The following is a 15,310-nucleotide window of genomic DNA, read 5'->3' as shown; positions in this document are numbered from 1 at the left end:
CTTTGTAACATCACAGCCTAGCTTGTCGGCAGTAACTGGTAATTATTATCGCAAGATGTCTCAGGTGACGTCTCTCGGAGGCCGTAGCCACTGACAGACAGCGAGTCTAATTATTTTTCATCAATCATTTGAATCGTGAAATGTTGCACTTAACAAGACATACAGCGCATGTGAGCTAGTGACTGACGTGGCAGGAGCATGGCACGCAGTTGTGGCGCGCGGTATGGGTTCCATTACGCGCCGTTTAAAATCTCGCCTGTGATGGAGTTCATCACTCCCTGACTCCCGTGTGATTTGTCGGAGACTTTTTTTACGAGGTGAGAGCAAGCGTTCTGATACAGCTAACAGTGAGCGACTGATTGCAATCGACCACTTAAAATCATGACTTTGGCATGCAGGCCCGGTTCTCCCTATACGCACACTACGCAAGTTGCGTAGGGCCCCGCAAGTTAATGAAGGCCCCCTCCCCCGTCTCCCCTGAGTCAAGCGACAGACAGGCTACTGTACAGTTATTATAGCGACAATCATCATGAAACCGAATTACAAACAGAGGAAGAAACGTTACGAGAATGAACAGCGGGAACAGCAGTCGGGTAAACTTGTGTTCGTTCCTCGGTTTAATGTCAACAAATAATCTGAGTAGCCAAACTGATCCATTTGTTTGCATCTCTGATGCGCGTGTTGCTGCTGGCCTAACAGGGCAGTGAATCCCATGATCTGTCTGTGGCTTGCTTGCTAGCCTTTCCCAGTCAGAGTAATCTCCTTTGCAAAAGTTGTGAAATATAACCACAATTTGCGTTTTTTTGAATGTCGCGGCGACTGGCTACATTTTGAAATAAATGAATAAATTAAGCACTCCAAGAGCGCAGACCTCCGCCCAAGTGCGCATTAGGCTACTCCCAAAATGTAATCCTTCCTTGAGTCATTTCAGACCTTTCCTGAATTCGAAATCCTTCCATAACGTTTGGAGTTATCTTGCTAACACACGAACAAACACCAAGGTGGAGGTATCCTAATAGCCTACTAACCGTATAGGTATAGGTATTTATATCTTAAATACGTTCATGTGTGCTCGAGATGAAAGTAGGTTACCCTAATCGGTGATTTCACTCTTCCCATACATTTTTAAAACAAGTAAATGCTTTTACTGTTTTACAATATCAGTCAAGCTTTCTTTGGTTTAGATAGCTTTCTTACTTAACATGCAAAATGGAAAGTAGCCTAATGGATTAACTTTGATTTTCTGTGCTGCATACTGGACAATAGATGCACATCGTGAATTAGGCCTAGGGTAGGGCCTATATGAAGTATTAACATGATTGTTTAAATAGTCTATATGTTTGAAAAAACGAATATTGAAGGAAATCAGGGGAAGCCAGTTCAGTAGCCTATGTCTTTGACAAACACAGGTCAGCCTCAGTGAGTAGGCTACTAGCACAATGAAGCAGCCCAGACCCTAAAACTGCTTTTATAGCTGTGAAGGTGATTCAATCACATACAATTATTTTTCTTTCAATTATTTTTACAATTATTTTCTTTCTCCTAGTCCTTTATGGGCAAAACACTATATTTGGTAACTTTTGTTGACAAGATGGGGTGGGATGATTGAATTGGGAACACTGAGGTATCAGGTGCAACTGTAAAAAAAATGGTTACATTTTGGAGGGCCCCTTAGCAGGATTTTGCTTAGAGCCCCATGGAGGGCTGAACCGGCACTGTTGGCATGGCAGTGAGCCTTTTTAAACGTCATAAACAGCGCGGCAAAAAAATAACTGACAAGCAGAAAATGCAGGGATTATAATACAGTGTAATCAGAGTGCCAGAGTTCGATCTGAATGACAGTCGTGCTGAGAGCCAATGGAATGCTGATGGAAGCTGGCAGAGCTTATAAGCATTGCAAAACAGGCAACCGAACCTGCGCTGAATTTTAATTGACCGTAGTTAGACTGTCTACGTCAATGGGCCTCCCAAAGACTCGAGCTTTAACCATTTCACGATGAGGAAAACTGAAAGTGTGTCTGTCTGTAAAAAACTGACACGTCGCCTATTCAAAACACAGAGGCTGTAGTAGAGACACTGGCACCTGAGGTATTGAGCTCGGCTTCACGAAAAGACAGCCTAGCAAACCATGACAAAACATTTTAATGACCATGTCCACATTCAAACATTCGATTCACTGCGATGCGACGCCAGTATAAGGGAGCATTAATATCATGCAGAGCCTTCTCTGCACATGGAAAATCACAGCAAGTGGTTAAGTTTTGCCTCTGCAGGGGGCAGTAGATTCTAAGTGTTTTTGGAGCGGCAGTGAGATTTCTTCTGGCATGTCGACAGCGCCCGGAGAACCCGCATCAAAAGAACATATGGAGTGCAGTTTTATTGGAACACTTCACGTATTTCCTTTTACAGCGACGACTGACAGCAGCGCCAGGCTGCTTTGCGCCGTAATCAGAAGCACATCTCATATACCCCATTCACCGCACATCATTTTGAGAGGTTGCCATAGAAACTCGCTCCGTAGTAGCAGACAGAAATGATGAGAGATGAACGCAGCAATTTCCCCGCCATATTCTGTCCTCAAAATCACACACATTTCCGCACTGTTTTGGACACAGACATTTTTAGCATTACCCAATACATGTAACACTCCGCGAGCAAAATGATAGTCAACAATAGTGAGATTTGTGTAACAAGTAAAAGTAAAAAGCTTGAGGTTTATTTTTATTTCTTACCCAGGGAAGCCAATATATTAAAATTGTGCATGCATAGGCTACATTCTCTTTACTAGAGAAAATGGAGGAAGTAAAACAAATGTTTAAGGGGCAAACCACTTTAGGATAAATGCAATTTCTGTCTCCTTAACACTGTTTAACAAGTTCTGTCTCTTATGGTAGGCTATTTTTTAACCTCATTTAGTAAATGAAAAAAACACTGATGTGTATGAGTGAATGTTGAAGAAAATGCATACAGTATTTCTCAGTGCCACATATGACTGCCATGATTTAACCCTGGATGCAGTGTGCCACACCTATTTTATGTGTGTGTGTGTGTGTGTGAGAGAGAGAGAGATTGTGTGTGTGTGTGTGTGTGTGTGTGTGAGAGAGAGAGAGGGATTATGTGTTTTTTTGTGTGTGTGTGAGGGAGAGAGAGAGATTGTGTGTGTGTGTGTGTGTGTGTGTGTGTGTGTGTGTGCCTGTCTGTCTGTCATGACTAACTCTGGGTTAGGGTTCCATCAGCCGGCTTCTCACAGGGACCATTTACACCAAAGCCTTTAAAAAAGCAGGGTGGCTCAGGGCTTCTTTATCTCCCCATGAAGCTCCAGCCTCGTCTGACTAGCACACCGAGGAGCAAGAGAGAGCGAGAGAGAGAGAGAGAGAGAGAGAGAGAGAGAGAGAGAGAGAGAGAGAGATAGAGAAAGTGAGAGAGGGGGCCATGCAACCGCAACGGCAGTGATGTCGAATTTTTTGGAGCAAAAATTCTCCCCGTCTTCACCGCGGCGATACGCCCAGTGCAGCGTTTGCAGTTGGGAGAATTATGTGTCGCTTTCCTTCCCTTGCTAAGCATTTAATGATCCCAAGCACCCAGAGCCTGCCGAACCCACTCGCTCTCCACTCTCTGCCGGCGGCAAGCTTTTCCAGTCCACCGGCTCACCAAGTCCATAACCCCCTTTTGTTGGTGGTGAGACACCCAGAAAGGAATCCCTCTCGGATATAGATTATTCCCTCATGCATGAGAATCTGTATTACATTTCTCACAGTTCACAATGGGAGCTTTGTCTATGTTCATCGCAAGAAAACCTCTGCTCTTCACAGCAGGTCTGTTGATAATAAAAAAAACAGGGCCACAGGAATAGGGATAACAGCGTAACGTCGAACATGGGATGAATAAGTTTAGTGTGGCAGTCCGATAGTTGACTGGGCCTCGTATAAATAGCAAATTCTGGGTCATGGTTTGAAACTGTCAACAAATTCCAAATGAATGTGTGTAGTGGAGTCCCTACATGACATTTCTACACAGTCTGAATCAACACAAACAGTGTGCTGAAACGACTCCAAAGATAAGTTGTCAGTAGGAGGACGAGGACGACCCCAAAATGTCAAGTAATGTTGGTGCATGCCAGAAGATTCCAATGACACTTTGTTGAGACAGACAAACAAATCTTGCCATCGCCGCTGCACCATGGATATGCGTGACTCGTAATGCATTCAACTCCCACCACCAAAATGTCACATATTAAATATCCATTTTTTTCCCTGTGCCGTTTTTAATGAAGATTTTTTTTTTTTTTTTTCCAAATTTGTTTGTCATCTTTGGAGAATGTCTGTATAGTGCAGACGAGGCTCCGGACGCCTGGGCCCTGTTTTTAAAGACGGATATGGATGACTCACTGCTGGCGTACGTCAGTCACGGCCGGCAGGCGATGTCATATTGTTGACAACTGCCCTGCAGTGACAAGCCTCCACCTTATGGGGTCCACCGTCGCCAAAACCACAGCCGCAGCCCAAGAATGACCCCTGATTCTGACTGCGCTTCAAAAACAGGCTCCATTTTTAACTCAGACGAGGGCGGGGGCGTGATGAAGATGGAAGTGCCATTTTACAATCAAAGTCCTCCAGTGGATTTAGCCTTGTATTTTATCTACTAAACTATCAGACCCCCCCCCCCCTTTTTTTAATGAAAATTCGATCTTAGATGTAATTATCAGAGCTGAGTCTTCTGATTTGTCTTCTTTCCCTAAAGCAAACACATGTCGAGATGCAATTTGCAATTTAGGTTACTTACGTAACTGAAATTATTTTTTTTTTCTTCACAGTAACACAGTAACAGAGCTCAAATTTCCATTGTGGCATCTCCAGTTGCTCCAGGCAGCCCAAATCTTTTGCAAGGCCTCTGCATCAAAGGGGAGGATCCGGCAGTATTAGCAACAAGAATAATTGCTGCAATCATATTCTTAGGCAGGCACATTTCTGAAAGACTGCCATATCCTTTTTAAGTTACTCTCACAAGGACAGTATGCAAATAGAGTGATAAGACTGGGAATGTTATCTGAGTTGTCTCACAAAAAAAAGAAAGAAAGAAAAAGAAAAATAATTTATATTGGACGTGGCTCTGGAGAGAAAGGGGAAAAGTGAAGCAAGCATATTCCGAAAGGACGTGTTATTTTTGCTTTTGTGTTTTAACATGACTTTGTTTGCATTTTTCTCCACTGTATTTCCAATTTACGGCTAATGAATGTGCACGGGGTGAGCAGAGCCCTATAGCCTGGGGGTCCTCAGCGAGATGCAATAAGCATGCTGAGATTGGCTTGCCTGACAGTGGTTCAAGACATCTTTCATCATGCCTCAACAAGCTAAATGGAGTGGCCTCGGAGTGCCTGAAAGGGCTTTTCTCTCACAGATAATGCAACCAGCACGAGTGGACACCACATTGCCAGCTTCATACATACCACTACTGTGTGGTCTCAATGAAATTGTATGCTGCTATATTCCTTTATTATAGGGCTTTGAACAACAATATGCATTGTTTCAAAGTGCTATACACGGATCCTGAAAACATCCACATATTCGGAGCAAAGCCTTAACGGAAAGGAAATGCGGGACGCGTCCTTTTTTAACAGGAAGATATTGAACAGATCCTCGTCTGTCACGAAGACATGGATGACCAGTTACTGCAGCAGCTCCTCTTGATTTCTTGTCTTCTATTTTAAGATATAAAAAAAAAACAGACACCAATAGGCTTACCTATTTCCTCCCGCCCACAGCTGTCAGGCCTTCCTGCCTATAAGCCAGGCCTCCCACAGGGATTTCGAACCCGGCCCGGAAGCCATCGCCTGGGCGGAGGATAAAGCCAAAGACCTTAAATAATAGTGACAGAAGCACAACCAGGGGCTGTACGCTCGCCACGGTGGGTGCTGATGCTAGGCGGCGCGCGACCGACCAGCAGTGATCGTTGGAACGAGTCTTAATGGCCGCACATAAAGGGCTGCATGTGGAATCACAGTTCCTAACTGAGCGAGTGCTGCGCGAGAGAGGCTCGAGCCGCACCGTATCTCAGTCAATGAGTGAGTCATTTGGCAGAGGCCGGCATAGCGAAAAGGCTCGGGCCGCTCTTGGATGAGAGATACATTTGCTTACGTAAAGCTAAGCTAGCTACAGTATCCCTCGCAAAGGTAACTCAAGGAAGCGCACGAACATACAGTGTCGAGAGGAAGAGAGAAGGTCTCTGTGGCTCGCTTGGTTGTTCGGGCTCCTGGCTTTGTGAGCTACCTGGCTGCCTTGACAGGGTCTAAATCCCAGCACCTGAGATGAAATTGGCTTTGGACGGAGAGTCACTGCTGTTCCATAGCGGTCGTTTTGTTGCTGGGCTGGATTTAATCCCTGCCCCCTTGAAACGGACCATGAAACAGAGACTGTCAGATATGCGGGGGAGCACAGCACAGAGAGTGCGCCTCAAAATGGCACCTGACTCTGGGAATGGATGTGGCCCAAATTGGGATTGTGTCTGGCCCACTGCTTTGGCTTATAGCTCTGTGCTGGATGAGGGCCACATCAGGTCCTATGTCCGCTGCTATTGGAGGTGACATTCAGTAACATTTTCAAACAGTTTTTCTTTGTTCTTAGTTCACTGCAAAAAATGTGTAGACACACACAAATGGTCTCAGTAGGTAGTTGTTGCCGTTCCAATATAGACGATGGGCTAGACGTTGCCATTGAACAATTTTGAATGTTGACACAAAAATGTTCAAACTTAAAAAAAAATTGAAAGGAAATGCATTTGTCTCGCCTCTGTTTGCCGAATTTGAGCACCCCTCAGTTCGTCCATCGGTCGCTCTTTGTATATCAGTCTCTCGTGTTTGCCTAACATAAGCAGTGGAAGCTGAAGCAAGCTCCTCCTTAGGTCCACACACAGTCCCAAAGGATTGGTTGCGCTGCGCTCAGGTCAGACTGGGTGTCTATAAATTGCCCCTGAACTGAATAATGGATCTGTGGGAGCAGGAGCAGAGCAGGTGTGGAATTCCCCCCAATAAATGACCCTCCTCAGGGTTAGCCCTGCTCGTGTCCCATGGGGCTGGGGTGGGTGAGGTGCAGGAACAGCTGTCATACGCAGCACAAAAGACCAAAGGACAGGCCTTTCAATCAAGTTACTCTTCACCAGATAATTGCGCCCCAATGCCTGATCCATACTTGAGACGTCACACCACTAAATTAACCTGGTTATGGCGAGCTGTCAATGGAAACCGAATCAAGGGGACAAGCCGCTGACCACGTGAGCTCTATATCACGCTCAAATTGGATTTACTCCGTTGGTGATGAAACCTCATGATAGGCCTGTTTGATGAACCCTTTATCATCAATCTAACCTTCAAGCATCCATGTCTAAGCCTTATACAGGAAGAGGTTGAATATCTATTCTCTGGAGGCCGCGAGACGCTTCTGGCTCTCCATCACCAAGTCCATGTTTGGACAGTATTTCAACCACCTGAAATACATACAGTCACCAGCGTTGTCACTTTGGATAGATTGACTATGACTGACTGTGATGCGCTGACTGAGTGTGAGTCAATGTGAGTGACTTTAGTAGGCTGGCTTCCTTATAACAGAACAACAATGTCAGCTATTTTATATTGAGATACTTCTCAATTGAGAGTGGGTCTGGAAAAATTAAATTGGTGCATTGTCCTCTTACCAAATCCTTTCAGAAGTGTAGCGAGCTTGTAAACGAACGTTTTAAATGCAGTTCTAAAGAAACACACATCAGTTCCGGATTAGCGATTGTATTTGCATGCCTGTGCTGTAGGGACATTGGAAATGGGCTTCAATGGCCTCTTGGCAAGATGGACCTGCAGAGCAAAACCCAATTTGCCAAAGGTTCACATATAATAAACAAGTAAATAAATAAAAAATAAAACAAATGAATTGAGACACTTTGGTATGAAAAATAATGATGTTATTTTAATGATCTGTCTTGATGAAGACTAAACGTTGTAGCGCATTGGCAAGAATTTAATAATGGCTTTCTATTTTTCGTATTCTTCAGTCCTTTTGTTGTTTCATCGAGGACCTAGAGGCCCAATTTGATGAGCTCTCTGTAGTTTGACTGCAACTAACATTATTGACTCAGGGAAGTGTTCCCGTCTCTTTTGCTTTATAGTGCTTGGTCTGTTTGTTGTGCTTCTAGCACTGAAGGGAGAATGATAGACCTGCAAATTAAAGGTACTGTACTGTAGTTCAGAGCTTATGATGGTGTATGGGAATATGAAAAATAGCACACTCTTGCTTTAGTGTTTGTAAGGTAGGTTAAGGTTCAGACATGTACACAGCCTTGGACTCATGGACAAGATCATCTATATTATACATCACAAACCAAGCAAATATCTTGTTTAGTCCTTAATCAGTTCTTGAAATTAAGGTGACGAACTACATGTTTAATACAGCGCAATGGGACTAGAACAGTTGAAAGGAATCTAGCGCTTTCTCATGTGTAGATTAAACATGCATTTATATTGCACATTTAGAGTATCACTTTTCAAGGCTCTTTTTCAACTCCTGTTCCTAATCATTTTTGCCCCTTTGTGCAGCATTAATGGAAATACGTTTCTTTTATCTATCAATTCTCAAAGAGACAGGAAAGCCCAAAAGGCACTGTTGGCTTGCTGTCCATTCCCACGAGAGGTCTTGCATGTTTTAGCACATATGGATGTGAATATATTGTCTCTGAGGCGGCGGTGGAGGTGTTTGAGTGAGTGAGTGGAATCAGAGTGGCTGGATGGTACGCTGGGCGGTTATTACTGCCCGTGCATTTAGTGGTCATTGGCCATGGCGTTGTGTAAGGAGTGTGTGTAAGAGGTGTTTGACTAAGAGCGTACAGTATGTATGGAGGATTGTTTGAAGTGGCCAACTACCTGGAGCAGACATGGTTCATTATTACAGTACCTATTTTGATCCAGAGAGAATGTATTTTATTATGTAGTCAGCCGCTCCACAGCTTGCTAATAGAAGTATTGTGGGTGGTGGTTGTGGAAAAAGAATGATAGCATTATGTTGAAAACACATACAAATGCTGACCTACTTTTTTAAAGCATTTACCTACCGGCATTGCTTAACTGTCCAAAGTTTAACTGGCTTCAAATGTAAGTTACGCTCAAGTGATTTCATCGAGGAAATGTTTCAGGCAAGACTTCAGTGTTCCCGCTTTTGCTCCGTGACCAGACACATATTTCTCACAGCTACAAAACTAATGATATGAATAATATCTCATCATTTTTGCCCTTTTTTCTTATATCATCTGAATGCAGAGACTTCCGGGCTACTGTCCTCACAGAGAGCGGAAATGTGGATGAGACGAGTCATTCCTCTGCTCAGGAGTCCGTGGCTCTTGAGAATCCCTTTCTCTCCCTGCAGGGAAACTTCTGCTCATGCAGTGTCTAACTGAAGCACGGACTTCAAAGGATGACCTTTCACCTGGCACAGTCACGATGCGCAGGGCAAATGAGGACTGGTAAGTTCCTCATAGGTTAAGGTCGGTCTCTGCACAGCAGCAGCCAGACCAGCACAGACTGGCCGTATTTCAGTCTCTTTTCACACCAAGCCAATAAAGTATGTACATTTTGTTGGTACACCTAACCTAGATTAGCCTGGGAAATCCAGACCCTGGTAATCTTTCAGATTAAGGGTCTGGCCACAAATAATGTAATGGCCCAACTCGAGGGTTGGCACAAAGCATGAATTTGAAAATCTCATTGCAAGCAATTGGATAACACCACAACCAATGTTTACTCTGACTGATTCTGGACTTCGAAGCAATTGGATAACACTACGACCAATGTTTACTTAGTTTGAACGTTGCAACCAGGGGGTCAGGATTTGACTGGTTAGCTTCGCCGATTAGCAAAGCACTTCCTCGTCGCCATTTTCCAGAAATACATCATGTCCGGTGCCGTTTTCCCTGCGTTTTCCTCATGCTGATTGGTGGCTGTTCCACTCTCAGCTCATGCACGAGCTTAGTGTGGGCACGAGCTCTCCTTCTGTACCTTACGTCAATCGGTAACCTGGCACTTAATTGGCTAAGTAAAACGGCACCGGAAACAAGCCCCTTGAAACGCCATGTTGAAGCCTGAAAAAATGGTTCAATTTTGGCAATTTTCACTAGCCTAGCATTCCCATTGAAATGAATGGGGGCGGGACTTGTTCACTTTCTCCAGTTCTTATAATACCTCCATGGTTGCAACGTTGCCGTCATCAGTTTAGCTTGCCTCTGGCCCGCCTATATCAGATACAGCGATGTGATTGGTTTCCCCCGATGCCTGGGGTAAAAGTAACGTGCATCATTGCTCATTGCCAGAGTATCTTGCAGACACAATTAAAATTGTGCTCTCGCGAGAACTCTGGATTTCCTGAACCTAGATGGTAAGATTTAGATGAATATAAAAATGAATGCAATGTCAAAAACATTGAGTGGTGTAATCCTTTTATTTGATTTTACGTCCCCCCTACTATGTAAAATACAGTCGTTTCCTGTGAATTAGTCACAGGACAGTGTTTAATGCAAGTTAAAAGAAACGAAACCATATTAATATTATACTGACTGCCCTCGTGTATTAGCCTCATAGTCTCATTGGTAAATCAATGTATACGCCGCGGGTAATAGTTGGGAAGTTATGGTACAATGTAAAAAAAAAAAGAAAACCTCTACCCCAAAACTCTACCCATCAATTGTTGACTGTTGTTCTAACAGCAGTTTCAAAGGTCCCTCCAGTCCACACTCACTTTCCTGATGACAGGAGTGGACAGTCCACTCCCCCTACAGCAGACGTGCCGAGCGTGTCTATGCCAGGCCCCTCCGGCTTGTTTAAGGTGGGTCCTGGAAAGACACCCCTCTGGAGACATCCCTCCTAGTGGAGCTCTGAGCAGCGCTGTTTGTTTGTGTTGGTTTTTTGCTGTCTGGCTGGCGTATATAAATAAACACTCTTTGGTTTTGCTTTGCTGGAAATATCTGGAAATGCGGAGACAGGGAATAGCATCTCCTCTCGCTTCTCTTACAGCAACGTTGGTTTCTATGCGTCCAAATTGTGTTCTATGCGTCCAATGGTACAAAAACGTCCGATTTTTAGTTGGGAGAGCACAAATTAATTAAATATGACAAATGAATATGACATATTGTAGGATAGCTACAGTATATGTACAGTATGTGTGTGTTGCATTTCTTATCTTATTATTTTCTATAAAGCAATTTGTGACTCTCTGTGAAAAGCACTTACTGACGTACTTACCATATGCCATCATTTAAGTATGATGAGCGCTACCTACATTATGTTGAGATATGCACCTATGTGAACACACACATACACACACACACACACACACACACACATGCACACAGGCACACAAGCGTGCATGCACACACACACACACACACACACACTGAACATCATGAACACATGTGCACCACATACAGTGGCCATTTGATCTGTGTCACTCCCATTCCTTTGGTCTGATGCGTGTTCAAACAAAAGTGATTACCTATAACAATGGCGCTCGCTCCCCCTCCTTCCCTCCTTCCCTCCTTCCCTGCACTCAGCTGGAGATGCGCCCAGGGCCTCGCGCGTTCCGGCCAAGTGTGCGGAAATGTGACAGCGCCGATGACGAGAGAGACACGCCGAAGATCCAGAGCTGCACATGACTCACTGCATGGCCTCCAGGAATCTACGCAAAGGTCAGCGCACACACACACACACACACACACACACACACACACACACACATGCACACAGGTCAGTGTTCCCTGATGCCATGGCATGGCCAGCAACTAGATGAAGTGACTTTTTTCATCCGTTTTTTTTTTTCTCCCTCTGTTTTTCCCCATCTCACGTGTTCTCTTCGTTATTCGAGCGTATTAGGCGTGCTCTGGGAGGATGCTCATCGATGGTGCGGCTTGGTCCTGTAGTGTGCACCTTCTTTTGCACAGTTAGTGACTTGACCGTGCTAAGATGCACACACTCACACATGCATGAGGTGCAAAAGCATGAGGGAACACACACACACACACACACACACACACACACACACACACACACACACACACAAACAAGCATAAAGAATACATACAGTACATGTATGTAGATCCACACAAAAGCACACATACACTCATACACACTCACAAACATGCCCTGACCAAAGTGGCCGAAGAGTGTTGTGCATGATTGCACTGAAAAGTGGCTGGATCTTGACTGTTTAACTATATTTAACTGCTCACACACAAACAGTGACGCCATGCGAAACAAATACACCCCAATATGCTCATAATGTGATTCATGAACAGAACTGAGCATTACGCCGTCTTACAGTAAACGAGCCCAAATCCTCGCCTGGAGAGGTGCCATGTTGGGCAGTTTTGTTCCAGATCTTGCTCCAGTTTTACTGTAGACCCAGTGAGGTGTACGAGATGGAGGCTGTGCCATGGCCCAGCTGGGGTGCCAGTGTTTGAAAAGGAGGCTTTTTTGGACGCCTGTCTTTCCGCAGTGACGAGTGCCACTGCCATGGAATTCCATGGAGGAAACAGACAAAAAAAGAAGGAAAAGAAAGAACTGAAAAGAAATCAGACAGAAAAGAAAAGAAAAACAGAAAATGTTTCAAAAAGAAAATCTGAGAAACTGCTGCGCGTGGATGTCGCGAAAACGTGGAGCCAAGAGAAACGTCGGACTTCTGGCCTTCAACAAATCTTGTGCACTGCGCTGGAACAATGTTTGCCTCACAGTAGACTGATATAAATATGTTTGCAAATACTCAAATCAGCATTTCATATTTAAGGAATGCCTGCAGAAGCATCCAGTTGGCCACAGGCACTCATTGTCCAGGCAGTTACATAAGTGCTGTTTTTTTTCTGGCCCGGCACTTTAAGGGAACAAATCTTTATCTTCTGCATGTGTTTGCTCTATTTGTTGCTTCTTGCTTTAATTGTATTACTACCTGCCAATGCACAAAAAATACGGCTGATGAAACTCCCAGTCAGTTGAAACCGCTTTGGTATTGCGGACGGCACGCTCGCAGGGTGATCAGAATACACTGGCAGGATTGTGACAGAGAAATGCAAAGTGTTTCTGAAATGCCACATGAGGTTGGTTTGGAGCGAAGGAGGGAGGAAAGGAGGAAGGAAAGGAGGAAGGAAAGGAGGGAGGGAAAAAGGGAGGGAGGGAGGGGTGGGGTGGAAGGGGGGTGACGGGGGTAGAGGGGAGGGGGGTGTTACATGGAACATGTCTACCTTCATGCTCCTGGCGCTACGGTCATGGCACACGGATGTAGTTGATTAGTCAATCGTTGGGCGCCACTGATGGACACTTGGCGACGGCCCAGTCTTCTAATGGCGGAGGAATACTTAATTAAGCATCATTGGTGGGGGGGTGGGGGGTGTGTGTGGGGGGGGGGGAGCACCGCCGGACTGACCGTGGGCAGAGCTTGCACTCATCCAGCTAATTCAAATGCAAGGCACGCTCCTGGCACTTTTGTGAAAAGATTTAGGGTGACAGCGACAAGGAGAGGGAGAGAGAGGAGAGATTTTTTTTTTTTTTTGGATGTCTGCTTTCTTCTCTTTTTAGATGGCGAATCAGGACACCGTCCCATTGCATAAATGCCACGACACGGCGGCCACGGCTCCACAGGAACAATTCATCAGCTGATTGCGATCAGAGGCAGCGCCGCCTGCCCGTCCCCGTTCCTTTTCTCCTGCCGATCGCAGTGACACGGAGCTCTAAAAGCCTGACCCTGATGCCTCCTTTCAGCGCTCAATGGCTCTCCCATAACCCATCACGGCGGACGACGGGCATTTGGAAAAACCAGATGGCAAATTACAACATTCTGTCATATTTACGACATGGGAGCAGTTAACAAACACCTCTGATTAGCCATTATTTCCAGCCAGAGGAGAAGTTGGGTGTTTTTTTTTTTGGGGGGGGGGGGGGGTTAGGGGGTGGGGGGATTAGGACTGACGTCAACAGCACATGGAGATGCGCCTCGCCAAGCCTTATGTAAAGCCCTTGAATTGGTGGCTTAGCTGGGGAACTTGTCCACACACTTCAGTCCATTCTTTTTGGGAGCTGGGAGGATTGCATGGTGTGCCTGATGGATTGGAGAACCAGCCTCTCCCAGCTTTGAAGCTTGATAAGCCTTTTAAAACCATGACGAATATTTTCGCGCAATTTTACCCTGAGGCAAGCCGGCAGAGAAATTTATAGGAGGAAGAGGGGGGGAAAAACACACACACACACACAGAGGAAATAGGTGTCAATTTTGGTGTGCATTTAGGAACACGTTCTGATATCACCACGCTACCAAGAAATGGCCAACAAACCCATTTACGAGCATTCAAAGCGAACATTTTATTGGAGGGTTTGGGGCTGGGGGCTGAATGCGCGGCATCTATTCTCTATGCATTGAATGCATTGAACGTCACAGCAGTCTCTGGGTCAACTCAATTCTATTAAGCTATGGGTGGCAGAGGACTGTGACACACTGAGTGCACCCTGCAGAAAACCTCCCAAATCTGCACGTATAGTTCTCTGCAATCAGCCACTTGCATTTGAGATAATCCGGTCATTTTGTGGCAGGTTGAGTTCATATCAATTCACATCTGGTGTCGTCATTTAGTGTCTCGACTGGAATCATTTGTTTCTTTAAACACCCTATCGCGCGAACGTTGTTTTTATGTTATTTGAATTCATCTATTATGCAATTTTGCAATTGTTTACATTCGTTAATTGATTTATGTCTAGTGCTTAAATTTGGAACATTACAAATGACACCGTTGCAAACACACACTCACACACACACACACACACACACAAAAATCCAATTATTTCCATTTGACTGTGTGCACTGCAACGCTGCACCACAGCTCATGTTTGTGATTATCTTCTCTCATGCACTGAAGACTCCAGTCCTGACCGACTCCTCAGCGCTCAGAAGCTGAGGCTTTGTCCTCAATAGACAGCTACAAACACGCCGTGCTCCAGATAGGAGATACACACACACACACACACACACACACACACACACACGGAGAAACACAGAGAGCAAGAGAGAGAGAGAGAGAGAGGAGAGAGAGAGAAAGGGAGAGAGTGGGAGAGAGAGAGAGAGAATGAGAGGGGGTAAAGAAGGAAACAGAGAAGAACATGGCAGCCAAATGTGTTGCTGAGAAAGCTCCTCGACAAATATTTGCGACGCAACTCTTTTTTGCGCGTCTCTTCCCAGACAGGGCAGCGTGGCAGAAGTCAGTTTCCATAGTGATGCAGGCGAGTGCGGTAGATTAGGAGGACGCG

The sequence above is a fragment of the Sardina pilchardus genome, chromosome 7 (genome assembly GCF_963854185.1).
Source record: "Sardina pilchardus chromosome 7, fSarPil1.1, whole genome shotgun sequence".
In the NCBI taxonomy this organism is placed as follows: Eukaryota; Metazoa; Chordata; class Actinopteri; order Clupeiformes; family Clupeidae; genus Sardina; species Sardina pilchardus.
This window is presented reverse-complemented; position numbering follows the sequence as displayed.